We start from the raw sequence: 14,188 nt of genomic DNA, 5'->3' as shown, positions 1-14,188 counted from the left end.
ATTTATTTGTTTACCAAGTTGGCAGAAAGGATTTAAGAATCATCAGAAATGTGTCAGACATTTATCAAGGCTATTTACACTCTGTGACTTGGACCAATACGGCAGAAGGAATAAGGTGCCTTCTTATCAATACGTTCTGAGAATCAGATTCAGCTGGCTGATCTGTACGGTATATTTCAGAGCTGACACAGAGCACCCTGATATCATAAAGTGCTTTTCCCCACAGGTTCGGGTGCGTTTTGTAGTTTGGGAAAGTCACCTTACACAGGGCAGTGAGCAGGGGTAGAGGCAGCTGAGAAAGAGGGGCCCCACGGGAAGTGAGATTTTTAAAATCCCCCCAAAATGAACAAAAGCAAAATCCTATAGGGGGTTATAAGCTTTTAAAGTTGAAGCCAAAAGAAACAAGCAGAAGGATGAGGGGTGTGGGGACCATGAGAGACTCACTACACTGAGGGTCCGGCCTCCATCCACAGCTTGTGCTCCCCTGACTCCCACCGGGCAGGGCTGCCTACACCCTGCTTCTCAGCTGTGTGGCCGCACTGTGCTCTCCAGTGTTAAGGTTCCATGCAAGCATGAGGAAAGACTTCTCCTCTGGGCTATGCTCTTGTACTTGGAGACCGATACTTTACAGATGCTCAGCTATCTCCCAGAGCACCTTGATGGGCCACTGGCCATTTTCCCAGACAGCACCCAGATCCCCCTCTGGAGAAACCTCCTCTCTAGGCATCACCGATCTGGCTGATGTAAGGCAGGGGACCGGTGACTTTTCCCACTGCTGTTCTGGGATGGACTCCCCAAGCCAGGAAGCTGAGCTCCCACCAGCCCTCTGGGGGGGTTCCAGGTCCTTTGGGGAGAGCCTCCAGATGTGCAAGCTGCTCTTAGGGAACATTTTCAAGAGTTGAGAAATTCAGGAACCTCATCTGGATGGGGTGGGGCTGGCCAGGGGAGGACTGGGAGTTGATGATTCCATTTGCTAACAAACCACCATAGTCATCTTCCGCCTTTGCAATCAAGTCAACTAGCAGTTTCCTCAGTGTGCTGGCAGGGGGAGGCTTCTCAGTCGGACTCAGAAGAAACCTTCCTGAGGCCATACCCAGCTCCTCCAGGCCCAGTCTGTGGTCAGATGAAGGCATTTGCCTGTGGAGCCCGGCCTCAGGAGAGGGCAACCCTAGCAGGCTTCCCAGCGTATCCTACTGGTCTGTCCCCAGCCAAACCATTAAGCCGGAAGGCTCCTGCCCCAAACCTTGTTCTACGCATAGGCCAATCTTTAACATCCCAAAACCATTTCAAAACATTAATATCTAAACATTATTAATCCTTTGAACCAAATCACAGGCTCATATGGTTTATTGGCTGTGTTAATGAGTTCTGCAAGGCAAAGCATACTTCCTACAGCAATAGAGTAATTTAGCAAGAATTTAGTCTGCCATTTTAGAGCTTTAGCCTGGTACCTCAATCAGTACGCTTTATCAGGAAAAAAAAAAATTGAAAACATAATGTGTGGCTACATGCTATTCCACTTTAGACATTCTTAAGGAAGGTCACTTACGTTACTGTGATCTCATGAGTGACCTCCAATGTAATTTCAGTGTGAGCTCTGGCTGAAAGGAAACATGCTTTTAAGTTACTGGAACAACATGAGCAAAATCTGGCCTTTACAAGGCCTCTGCCTGGTTTTCTTTTCAACTCTAGATCTTCTGGATTAAATGCTAGTCTGGTCCACGAGTACTGACCACGGGCTCCACACGTCCATCCTGCAAACACCTGTGAAGTCAGCAAGGCACAACGTGGTATGCTCCCTCCCTGTCTTACAGCCATTCCATTTTAGGCCTGGGATCTTATAAGAAGGGAAGGTTTTGGACAAGGGAAAGGAAGGAAGCAAACAATGAGAACAAGGGAGTAAGGCCAGCATGTGCAGAAATCTGAGTGGGGAACAAAGGCACTTGAGGCAGAATGTGGAGGGCCTTGAACCTGGACTCAGGTCTGTAGGCACTTTATACAATGATGCATAGTTCACCCTCTCATGTGAACCCCTGTGACACTCACAGGAGGACAGGTATAGGTGTACTTGGTTTATCGATGAAGAAACTGGGATCTCAAAAGGTGGTGACTGGCTAACCAATAGGCCATTCTAGGCTGACAAAGCAACTGACTCTTCAAATTGCAGGAGAAAGCAGAATGGCCTGATGTAATTCTCTGAGCTCCATCCCTTAAGCCTGAAAGGTAACAGGGTCTTCCTTTAGGGGTGCTCATACTATGTTCATGCAGAATTCCAGAATTTTCCTTGAATTTCAATCACTTGCTCTGCATGTGTCTGTGTGTGTGTGTGTAGGAGAGGCGGGAATGAGAGTGAGGGCGCCTTCAGAAGCATTTGAAAGAACTCAGCCTCCTTATCTGTTGGCTCCCTTCCCTCTATTTTAATTAGTAAGGAGATAAAATTGTGGCCATTTTATGTTATTAAGAAGTTTGTTTTAATAGGGCTCATGAATATAACTGTAACCCACTGTTTCTTTCATGTGCAATATATCACCCCAGCTGTGTCATTCTAATGATTTTCCCGGCCATCTCATTGTTGTGGGGCCCTCTGTATTTTACAAAATTTTAAGATAAATCTACAATTTAATTTAAAGTTATTGAAATTATTAAAATTGAAATATTCTTTAAAAATGTAATGAAGCCTTATCTGCCCTTCTGCTGTGACATATTAACAAGGAAGAGAGTTCAGAGGCATTCCTCATTCTTGGAAGTCATAGCCATGGTGGCAGCTTCAAGATAAGCCTCAGTCTAGTGAGACGTAGAGGTTTCATTTACTTGCAGCACTTGGAAGATTCTTCATCAACTCATGGGCTCCGAAGACAGATCAGGCCCAAATGGAGACACCCTGGGATGTTTCTGGATCTGACAGGGGCCTGGTCACCATTGGCTGTGCACGATGAACTGACCTCATGGAGTCAATAGGACTCATCCAGTCAAGTCTTCCCAGTTCTAAATCCCAAATGCTCTAATCTAAATGGCTCTCACTAGCTTTTTAGGGATCCTAAGATTTGGCTACACTGAACCAAATATGCTGGGTTCCTTTCCCAACACCCACCCCCCTCAATTATATTCCATACTCTGATGGCGTGAGGACAGCTAGATTCGGGCAACTTGTCCGTCCAGCACAGCCACCGCATACTTGCTGTCCATGAAGCATCACAATGGACCCTGGATATCTGAATGTTGAATAAACAGGCCCCCTCCTCCCAAGGTGCTGGAACTGGCTCTGCCCTCCCCTCCTAGCTGAAAGTCATTCCTTTTCCTGCTGGTGTTCTGCTCAGCGTCCAGATCCTACTCGTCTTCCAAGGACTGGCCCAAGGTTTGCTCTGTGTCAACTCCTCCCACCCCCCAGCCTCCCCTCATGCACTCCGTGGACATTCACTGCATGTTTTCTACACACCAGCACTGGGCTGGGTGCTGCGTATCAAAAGGAAGACTCAGTTTTTGTCCTGAGTAACTCACAGTCCCTTCTGGGGGACAAACAGGTAAAGCACTAATTAAAATACAGCTGCAAGAGAACAGGAACAAGATGCTTCTGGAGCACATGGAGAAGGGACCCAGCCTAGTCCTCGAATTGGTGGGTTTACACTAAGACCTAAAGAGTAAGGGTCAAGCAGAAGAAGTTCTGGCAGAGGATACTGGAGGAAGCCTGCTCCGGGCAGAGTGGGGAGCATGTTCAAGCCTAGGGGCAGTGAAGCAGAGCTCTGGGGCACCATCTCTGCCCACCATGACCAGACTGGGCAGCAGACATGGCCCATTCATTTGGGGACACACTCCTGGAAGTGGGGCAAGTCTCTTCCTGCTGCCCTGCACAGCTGTTGGGCAAGTGATCCTGGAGGACTTCCATAAGTCTTTACACGCCTGCTAATCCCCAACTTCTATTTCCTCTACCATTTGCCTGAAGACCTTGAGCTGCCCTAAAACTCCACTGGCACCTCCAGGGTGAGACTCAGGTCACCGTAGCTGGCCTGACTCTGACCCTCTCACACCTTTTCCCTGTCAGTCTAGATCAGGGCTGGGAAAACTTCTTCTTAAAAGGCTGGATGGTATATTTCAGGCCTTGTGGGCCAGGAGGCGAAATTGAAGACATTCTGTAGGTGCCTATGTAACAAAAGAGAAACTTCACCACAAAGTTCGCACTTCAATCAGCTCACAGCTGTAGTCAGAAGTCCTGGCACACTGTGGCAACGCTCTCTGCCTATGGAGGGTTGGAATCAGGTGTGGGACGGGCAAGAGTCTCTTGTGGAAGCTCACCTCCAAAGTCCTTCAGGTGCTGGCAAAATTCTGCTCTTCGTGACTGCAGGGCTGATGTCCTACTTGAGGTCTCCTTGCTGACTATCAGCCAGGGGCTGCTCTCAGCTCCTAAAGACTGCCCACACTCGGTGCCATGAGGTCCCTCCATGTCTGGAGACGGCAGTCAGGTTCCTCTCATGTTTCTCTGACAGCTGTAAGGTTCCAAATAGACTAATTTGTGTCAAACCCCGACTCCGGCCACGAAGGAAGGGCCCTCAAGACAATCTGCCTGATAACAAGTGCTACCACAGGAAACTTTTCTAAGCCCCAGATTACTATTACACGGGTTACATACACAAAGACAACTAGAGGCATAAGGACAGCCAGCTGTTGATACACAAACACCTGCCTGTCTCACAAGCCTAATCCAAAGCACAAGGCCTAACGGTAACTGCCAGATACAAACCCTGCCTCGCAGCCATGGACACTTATCAGCATTTGGACGACATGGTCAGCACTAACATGCTTACTTTCAAAATAGCTTGTGCAACCTCCTCTTTCCGCAATAAACCCTAACCTTTTCCTTTATTGTCTGGACATATCAGAGGTCATTTATTCAAATGAATAATGCTGTCCCAGCAGGTACTTCTTACCGACAGCTATTTTTACTAATCCTAGGTTTTAAAGTAAACACTTAAAATAGTTATTATTTGAAACCTGGCATTTATTTCTAGACGGTATAGAGAAGGGTAAGAGCTCCCAGATAAAATTCATCAGGGTGATGCTCGTATGTCCTGGGTTGCAATACCAAATAATTTTTATCTAGAGATTCATCTTTGTCTATTTTTTATGTCAGCATGTGTGAATTTCTGTGTCCTCTTCTGCTCTAGCCAGAGAAATCTCCGCTATTCTAGGGCTCACATGGTTAGATTAGCTGCACAGAGACGGCCCCACCCACCTTGCCACACAGCAGGACCACAGGAGTGGTAATTCACCAGAGTCACAGAGTTACACAGAACTGGGAGCTCACCAGAGCCACAGAGTTACAAAGAAGTGGGAGCTCATCAGAGTCACAGAATTACACAGAAGTGGGACCTCAGCAGAGCCACAGAGTTACAAAGAAGTGGGAGCTCACCAAGGTCATAGAGTTATATAGGAGTGGGAGCTCACCAGAGTCACAGAGGTACACAGAAGTGGGAGCTCATCAGAGTCACAGAATTACACAGGAGTGGGACCTCACCAGAGTCACAGTGTTACACAGCAGTGGGAGCTCACCAGAGTCACAGAGTTACACAGCAGTGGGACCTCACCAGAGTCACAGTGTTACACAGCAGTGGGAGCTCATCAGTCACAGAGTTACATAGGAGTGGGAGCTCACCAGAGTCAGGAGTTACACAGGAGTGGGACCTCACCAGAGCCACAGAGTTACAAAGAAGTGGGAGCTCACCAGAGTCACAGAGTTACACACGAGTGGGACCTCACCAGAGTCGCAGAGTTACACAGCAGTGGGGGCTCACCAGAGTCACAGAGTTACACAGGAGTGGGAGCTCACCAGAGTCACAGAGTTACACAGCAGTGGGACCTCACCAGAGTCACCGAGTTACACAGGCGTGGGCGCTCACCAGTCACACAGCTACACAGGAGTGGGAGCTCACCAGAGCCACAGAGTTACACAGCACTGGGAGCTCACAAGAGTCACAGAGTTACACAGGAGTGGGAGCTCACCAGAGTCACAGAGTTACACAGGAGTGGGACCTCACCAGAGTCACAGAGTTACACAGCAGTGGGAGCTCACCAGAGCCACAGAGTTACACAGCAGTGGGAGCTCACAAGAGTCACAGAGTTACACAGCAGTGGGAGCTCACCAGAGTCACAGAGTTACACAGCAGTGGGAGCTCACCAGAGCCACAGAGTTACATAGCAGTGGGAGCTCACAAGAGTCACAGAGTTACACAGCAGTGGGAGCTCACCAGAGCCACAGAGTTACACAGCAGTGGGAGCTCACAAGAGTCACAGAGTTACACAGCAGTGGGAGCTCACCAGAGCCACAGAGTTACACAGCAGTGGGAGCTCACAAGAGTCACAGAGTTACACAGCAGTGGGAGCTCACCAGAGCCACAGAGTTACACAGGAGTGGGACCTCACCAGAGTCACAGAGTTACACAGCAGCGGGAGCTCACCAGAGCCACAGAGTTACACAGCAGCGGGAGCTCACAAGAGTCACAGAGTTACACAGCAGTGGGAGCTCACCAGAGCCACAGAGTTACACAGCAGTGGGAGCTCACCAGAGCCACAGAGTTACACAGGAGTGGGACCTCACCAGAGTCACAGAGTTACACAGCAGTGGGAGCTCACCAGAGCCACAGAGTTACACAGGAGTGGGAGCTCACCAGAGTCACAGAGTTACACAGGAGTGGGAGCTCACCAGAGTCACAGCGTTACACAGCAGCGGGACCTCACCAGAGTCACAGAGTTACACAGCAGCGGGAGCTCACCAGAGTCACATAGTTACACAGCTGTGGGAGCTCACCAGAGTCACAGAGTTACACAGCAGTGGGAGCTCACCAGAGCCACAGAGTTACATAGCAGTGGGAGCTCACAAGAGTCACAGAGTTACACAGCAGTGGGAGCTCACCAGAGTCACAGAGTTACACAGCAGTGGGAGCTCACCAGAGCCACAGAGTTACATAGCAGTGGGAGCTCACAAGAGTCACAGAGTTACACAGCAGTGGGAGCTCACCAGAGTCACAGAGTTACACAGCAGTGGGACCTCACCAGAGTCGCAGAGTTACACAGCAGTGGGAGCTCACCAGAGTCACAGAGTTAAACAGGAGTGGGACCTGACCAGAGTAACAGAGTTACACAGGAGTGGGAGCTCAGCAGAGTCACAGAGTTACACAGCAGTGGGAGCTCACCAGAGTCACAGAGTTACACAGGAGTGGGACCTCACCAGAGTCACAGAGTTACACAGCAGTGGGAGCTCACCAGAGCCACAGAGTTACACAGGAGTGGGACCTCACCAGAGTCACAGAGTTACACAGCAGTGGGAGCTCACCAGAGCCACAGAGTTACACAGCAGTGGGAGCTCACCAGAGTCACAGAGTTACACAGAAGTGGGAGCTCACCAGAGTCACAGAGTTACACACCAGTGGGAGCTCACCAGAGTCACAGAGTTACACAGAAGTGGGAGCTCACCAGAGTCACAGAGTTACACAGCAGTGGGAGCTCACAAGAGTCACAGAGTTACACAGCAGTGGGAGCTCACCAGAGTCACAGAGTTACACAGCAGTGGGAGCTCACCAGAGTCACAGAGTTACACAGAAGTGGGAGCTCACCAGAGCCACAGAGTTACACAGCAGTGGGAGCTCACAAGACTCACAGAGTTACACAGCAGTGGGAGCTCACCAGAGCCACAGAGTTACACAGGAGTGGGACCTCACCAGAGTCACAGAGTTACACAGCAGCGGGAGCTCACAAGAGTCACAGAGTTACACAGCAGTGGGAGCTCACCAGAGCCACAGAGTTACACAGCAGTGGGAGCTCACCAGAGCCACAGAGTTACACAGGAGTGGGACCTCACCAGAGTCACAGAGTTACACAGCAGTGGGAGCTCACCAGAGCCACAGAGTTACACAGGAGTGGGAGCTCACCAGAGTCACAGAGTTACACAGGAGCGGGAGCTCACCAGAGTCACAGAGTTACACAGCAGCGGGAGCTCACAAGAGTCAAAGAGTTACACAGCAGTGGGAGCTCACCAGAGTCACAGAGTTACACAGCAGTGGGAGCTCACCAGAGTCACAGAGTTACACAGCAGTGGGAGCTCACGAGAGTCACAGAGTTACACAGAAGTGGGAGCTCACCAGAGCTACAGAGTTACACAGGAGTGGGAGCTCACCAGAGTCACAGAGTTACACAGCAGTGGGAGCTCACCAGAGCCACAGAGTTACACAGCAGTGGGAGCTCACCAGAGCCACAGAGTTACATAGCAGTGGGAGCTCACAAGAGTCACAGAGTTACACAGCAGTGGGAGCTCACCAGAGTCACAGAGTTACACAGCAGTGGGAGCTCACCAGAGCCACAGAGTTACACAGCAGTGGGAGCTCACAAGAGTCACAGAGTTACACAGCAGTGGGAGCTCACCAGAGCCACAGAGTTACACAGCAGTGGGAGCTCACAAGAGTCACATAGTTACACAGCAGTGGGAGCTCACCAGAGTCACAGAGTTACACAGCAGTGGGAGCTCACCAGAGCCACAGAGTTACACAGCTGTGGGAGCTCACAAGAGTCACAGAGTTACACAGCAGTGGGAGCTCACCAGAGCCACAGAGTTACACAGGAGTGGGACCTCACCAGAGTCACAGAGTTACACAGCAGCGGGAGCTCACCAGAGCCACAGAGTTACACAGCAGTGGGAGCTCACAAGAGTCACAGAGTTACACAGCAGTGGGAGCTCACCAGAGCCACAGAGTTACACAGGAGTGGGACCTCACCAGAGTCACAGAGTTACACAGCAGCGGGAGCTCACCAGAGCCACAGAGTTACACAGCAGCGGGAGCTCACAAGAGTCACAGAGTTACACAGCAGTGGGAGCTCACCAGAGCCACAGAGTTACACAGCAGTGGGAGCTCACCAGAGCCACAGAGTTACACAGGAGTGGGACCTCACCAGAGTCACAGAGTTACACAGCAGTGGGAGCTCACCACAGCCACAGAGTTACACAGGAGTGGGAGCTCACCAGAGTCACAGAGTTACACAGGAGTGGGAGCTCACCAGAGTCACAGAGTTACACAGCAGTGGGAGCTCACCAGAGCCACAGAGTTACACAGGAGTGGGAGCTCACCAGAGCTACAGAGTTACACAGGAGTGGGAGCTCACCAGAGTCACAGAGTTACACAGCAGTGGGAGCTCACCAGAGCCACAGAGTTACACAGCAGTGGGAGCTCACCAGAGCCACAGAGTTACATAGCAGTGGGAGCTCACAAGAGTCACAGAGTTACACAGCAGTGGGAGCTCACCAGAGTCACAGAGTTACACAGCAGTGGGAGCTCACCAGAGTCACAGAGTTACACAGCAGTGGGAGCTCACCAGAGCCACAGAGTTACACAGGAGTGGGACCTCACCAGAGTCACAGAGTTACACAGCAGTGGGAGCTCACCAGAGCCACAGAGTTACACAGGAGTGGGAGCTCACCAGAGTCACAGAGTTACACAGGAGTGGGAGCTCACCAGAGTCACAGAGTTACACAGCAGCGGGAGCTCACAAGAGTCACAGAGTTACACAGCAGTGGGAGCTCACCAGAGTCACAGAGTTACACAGCAGTGGGAGCTCACCAGAGTCACAGAGTTACACAGAAGTGGGAGCTCACCAGAGCCACAGAGTTACACAGCAGTGGGAGCTCACAAGAGTCACAGAGTTACACAGCAGTGGGAGCTCACCAGAGCCACAGAGTTACACAGCAGTGGGAGCTCACCAGAGCCACAGAGTTACATAGCAGTGGGAGCTCACAAGAGTCACAGAGTTACACAGCAGTGGGAGCTCACCAGAGTCACAGAGTTACACAGCAGTGGGAGCTCACCAGAGCCACAGAGTTACACAGCAGTGGGAGCTCACAAGAGTCACAGAGTTACACAGCAGTGGGAGCTCACCAGAGCCACAGAGTTACACAGCAGTGGGAGCTCACAAGAGTCACAGAGTTACACAGCAGTGGGAGCTCACCAGAGCCCAGAGTTACACAGCAGTGGGAGCTCACAAGAGTCACAGAGTTACACAGCAGTGGGAGCTCACCAGAGCCACAGAGTTACACAGGAGTGGGACCTCACCAGAGTCACAGAGTTACACAGCAGCGGGAGCTCACCAGAGCCACAGAGTTACACAGCAGCGGGAGCTCACAAGAGTCACAGAGTTACACAGCAGTGGGAGCTCACCAGAGCCACAGAGTTACACAGCAGTTGGAGCTCACCAGAGCCACAGAGTTACACAGGAGTGGGACCTCACCAGAGTCACAGAGTTACACAGCAGCGGGAGCTCACCAGAGCCACAGAGTTACACAGCAGCGGGAGCTCACCAGAGTCACAGCGTTACACAGCAGCGGGACCTCACCAGAGTCACAGAGTTACACAGCAGTGGGAGCTCACCAGAGTCACATAGTTACACAGCAGTGGGAGCTCACCAGAGTCACAGAGTTACACAGGAGTGGGAGCTCACCAGAGTCACAGAGTTACACAGGAGCGGGAGCTCACCAGAGTCACAGCGTTACACAGCAGCGGGACCTCACCAGAGTCACAGAGTTACACAGCAGTTGGACCTCACCAGAGTCACATAGTTACACAGCTGTGGGAGCTCACCAGAGTCACAGAGTTACACAGCAGCGGGAGCTCACCAGAGCCACAGAGTTACACAGCAGCGGGAGCTCACAAGAGTCACAGAGTTACACAGCAGTGGGAGCTCACCAGAGCCACAGAGTTACACAGCAGTGGGAGCTTACCAGAGCCACAGAGTTACACAGGAGTGGGACCTCACCAGAGTCACAGAGTTACACAGCAGTGGGAGCTCACCAGAGCCACAGAGTTACACAGGAGTGGGAGCTCACCAGAGTCACAGAGTTACACAGGAGTGGGAGCTCACCAGAGTCACAGCGTTACACAGCAGCGGGACCTCACCAGAATCACAGAGTTACACAGCAGTGGGAGCTCACCAGAGTCACATAGTTACACAGCTGTGGGAGCTCACCAGAGTCACAGAGTTACACAGGAGTGGGACCTCACCAGAGTCACAGAGTTACACAGCAGTGGGAGCTCACCAGAGTCACAGAGTTACACAGCAGTGGGAGCTCACCAGAGCCACAGAGTTACACAGCAGTGGGAGCTCACAAGAGTCACAGAGTTACACAGCAGTGGGAGCTCACCAGAGTCACAGAGTTACACAGCAGTGGGAGCTCACCAGAGCCACAGAGTTACATAGCAGTGGGAGCTCACAAGAGTCACAGAGTTACACAGCAGTGGGAGCTCACCAGAGTCACAGAGTTACACAGCTGTGGGACCTCACCAGAGTCGCAGAGTTACACAGCAGTGGGAGCTCACCAGAGTCACAGAGTTACACAGGAGTGGGACCTCACCAGAGTCACAGAGTTACACAGGAGTGGGAGCTCAGCAGAGTCACAGAGTTACACAGCAGTGGGAGCTCACCAGAGTCACAGAGTTACACAGGAGTGGGACCTCACCAGAGTCACAGAGTTACACAGCAGTGGGAGCTCACCAGAGCCACAGAGTTACACAGGAGTGGGACCTCACCAGAGTCACAGAGTTACACAGCAGTGGGAGCTCACCAGAGCCACAGAGTTACACAGCAGTGGGAGCTCACAAGAGTCACAGAGTTACACAGCAGTGGGAGCTCACCAGAGTCACAGAGTTACACAGCAGTGGGAGCTCACCAGAGTGACAGAGTTACACAGAAGTGGGAGCTCACCAGATCCACAGAGTTACACAGCAGTGGGAGCTCACAAGAGTCACAGAGTTACACAGCAGTGGGAGCTCACCAGAGCCACAGAGTTACACAGCAGTGGGAGCTCACCAGAGCCACAGAGTTACATAGCAGTGGGAGCTCACAAGAGTCACAGAGTTACACAGCAGTGGGAGCTCACCAGAGTCACAGAGTTACACAGCAGTGGGAGCTCACCAGAGCCACAGAGTTACATAGCAGTGGGAGCTCACAAGAGTCACAGAGTTACACAGCTGTGGGAGCTCACCAGAGCCACAGAGTTACACAGCAGTGGGAGCTCACAAGAGTCACAGAGTTACACAGCAGTGCGAGCTCACCAGAGCCACAGAGTTACACAGCAGTGGGAGCTCACAAGAGTCACAGAGTTACACAGCAGTGGGAGCTCACCAGAGCCACAGAGTTACACAGGAGTGGGACCTCACCAGAGTCACAGAGTTACACAGCAGCGGGAGCTCACCAGAGCCACAGAGTTACACAGCAGCGGGAGCTCACAAGAGTCATAGAGTTACACAGCATTGGGAGCTCACCACAGCCACAGAGTTACATAGCAGTGGGAGCTCACCAGAGCCACAGAGTTACACAGGAGTGGGACCTCAGCAGAGTCACAGAGTTACAGAGAAGTGGGAGCTCACCAGAGCCACAGAGTTACACAGGAGTGGGAGCTCACCAGAGTCACAAAGTTACACAGGAGTGGGAGCTCACCAGAGTCACAGAGTTACACAGCAGCGGGACCTCACCAGAGTCACAGAGTTACACAGCAGTGGGAGCTCACCAGAGTCACATAGTTACACAGCTGTGGGAGCTCACAAGACTCACAGAGTTACACAGGAGTGGGACCTCACCAGAGTCACAGAGTTACACAGCAGTGGGAGCTCACCAGAGTCACAGAGTTACACAGCAGTGGGAGCTCACCAGAGTCACAGAGTTACACAGCAATGGGAGCTCACCAGAGTCACAGAGTTACACAGCAGTGGGAGCTCACAAGAGTCACAGAGTTACACAGCAGTGGGAGCTCACCAGAGCCACAGAGTTACACAGGAGTGGGACCTCACCAGAGTCACAGAGTTACACAGCAGCGGGAGCTCACCAGAGCCACAGAGTTACACAGCAGCGGGAGCTCACAAGAGTCACAGAGTTACACAGCATTGGGAGCTCACCACAGCCACAGAGTTACATAGCAGTGGGAGCTCACCAGAGCCACAGAGTTACACAGGAGTGGGACCTCACCAGAGTCACAGAGTTACACAGCAGTGGGAGCTCACCAGAGCCACAGAGTTACACAGGAGTGGGAGCTCACCAGAGTCACAGAGTTACACAGGAGTGGGAGCTCACCAGAGTCACAGAGTTACACAGCAGCGGGACCTCACCAGAGTCACAGAGTTACACAGCAGTGGGAGCTCACCAGAGTCACATAGTTACACAGCTGTGGGAGCTCACCAGAGTCACAGAGTTACACAGGAGTGGGACCTCACCAGAGTCACAGAGTTACACAGCAGTGGGAGCTCACCAGAGTCACAGAGTTACACAGCAGTGGGAGCTCACCAGAGTCACAGAGTTACACAGCAGTGGGAGCTCACCAGAGTCACAGAGTTACACAGCAGTGGGAGCTCACCAGCGTCACAGAGTTACACAGGAGTGGGAGCTCACCAGAGCCATAGAGTTACACAGAAGTGCTCACCAGAGTCACAGAGTTACACACGCTACAGGTGTGGAGGATTGTATGAGGGTGAAGGTCACTGGGGTTGATTATTATTATTCTCCCCACCACATGACTACAGTGTGCCTAGTCAAAACTATAACCAATAATGTAAGACACAAGGGACCGGCCACAGCAGAGAACTCACATCATATTCTAGTGAGCAGCTCACAGTCACTGCTGAGGCTCCCGCTGAGTGTGCACCCGTTGCCCCCACAAGGCTGAGCAGGAAGTACTACTCTAGAGCAGCTGTCCTATGGAGTCTTCCCAGAGGACAGAGGGGTCTGTGTACGCCCTGTCCACTACAGCAGCCATGTGGCACCTGAATGGGTAATATGTGGTGAGACTGAGAAACGGAATTAATTTCTTTTAAAAAATGAAAATCTTAAGCTAAAATTAAATAGCTACATTTGGTTGGTGGCTACTGTATTGGACAACACAGCTGCCCACTGAGATTCTAGAGTCACCACACCTTCTAACACATGAATTCTGTGCACAGAGTATGGACTAATATTCCTGCTCTAAAAATTCATTTCAGCAATGGTGAAAGAGTATAGTATAATGGTGAAAGAGATGAGTATAATTGTGATGGGGTTTTAGTTCAATGAAAGAATTTCACATTGTATATCGAAGCAGTACAATGACCCCCATAAATGCATCAGTATACACAGTTATGATTTAAAAAATTCATTTAAATAAAAATTCATTCAAATAATACTTATTCTT

The 14,188-nt window shown here is 51.2% G+C and overlaps 1 protein-coding gene across 5 annotated transcripts in view; it reads right to left on the bottom strand.

Annotated features, from left to right (window-relative positions):
- KIF16B (kinesin family member 16B) overlaps nucleotides 1-14,188 on the bottom strand; it is a 348,569-nt gene that overhangs the window by 6,341 nt on the left and 328,040 nt on the right. Inside the window, exon 27 of one of the 5 annotated variants that reach the window (XR_008376486.1) lies at nucleotides 4,291-4,481. The exons of the other annotated variants lie outside the window; for them this stretch is intronic. The gene's annotated coding sequence lies outside the window, so the exon portion shown is untranslated. The remainder of the gene's footprint in view (nucleotides 1-4,290; nucleotides 4,482-14,188) is intronic. 5 annotated transcript variants of the gene reach the window in all.

Source organism: Nycticebus coucang, chromosome 21 (assembly GCF_027406575.1).
Source record: "Nycticebus coucang isolate mNycCou1 chromosome 21, mNycCou1.pri, whole genome shotgun sequence".
Classification (NCBI taxonomy): Eukaryota; Metazoa; Chordata; class Mammalia; order Primates; family Lorisidae; genus Nycticebus; species Nycticebus coucang.
Note: the sequence above shows the minus strand (reverse complement) of the source record. Positions and strands in the feature narration are given on the sequence as shown.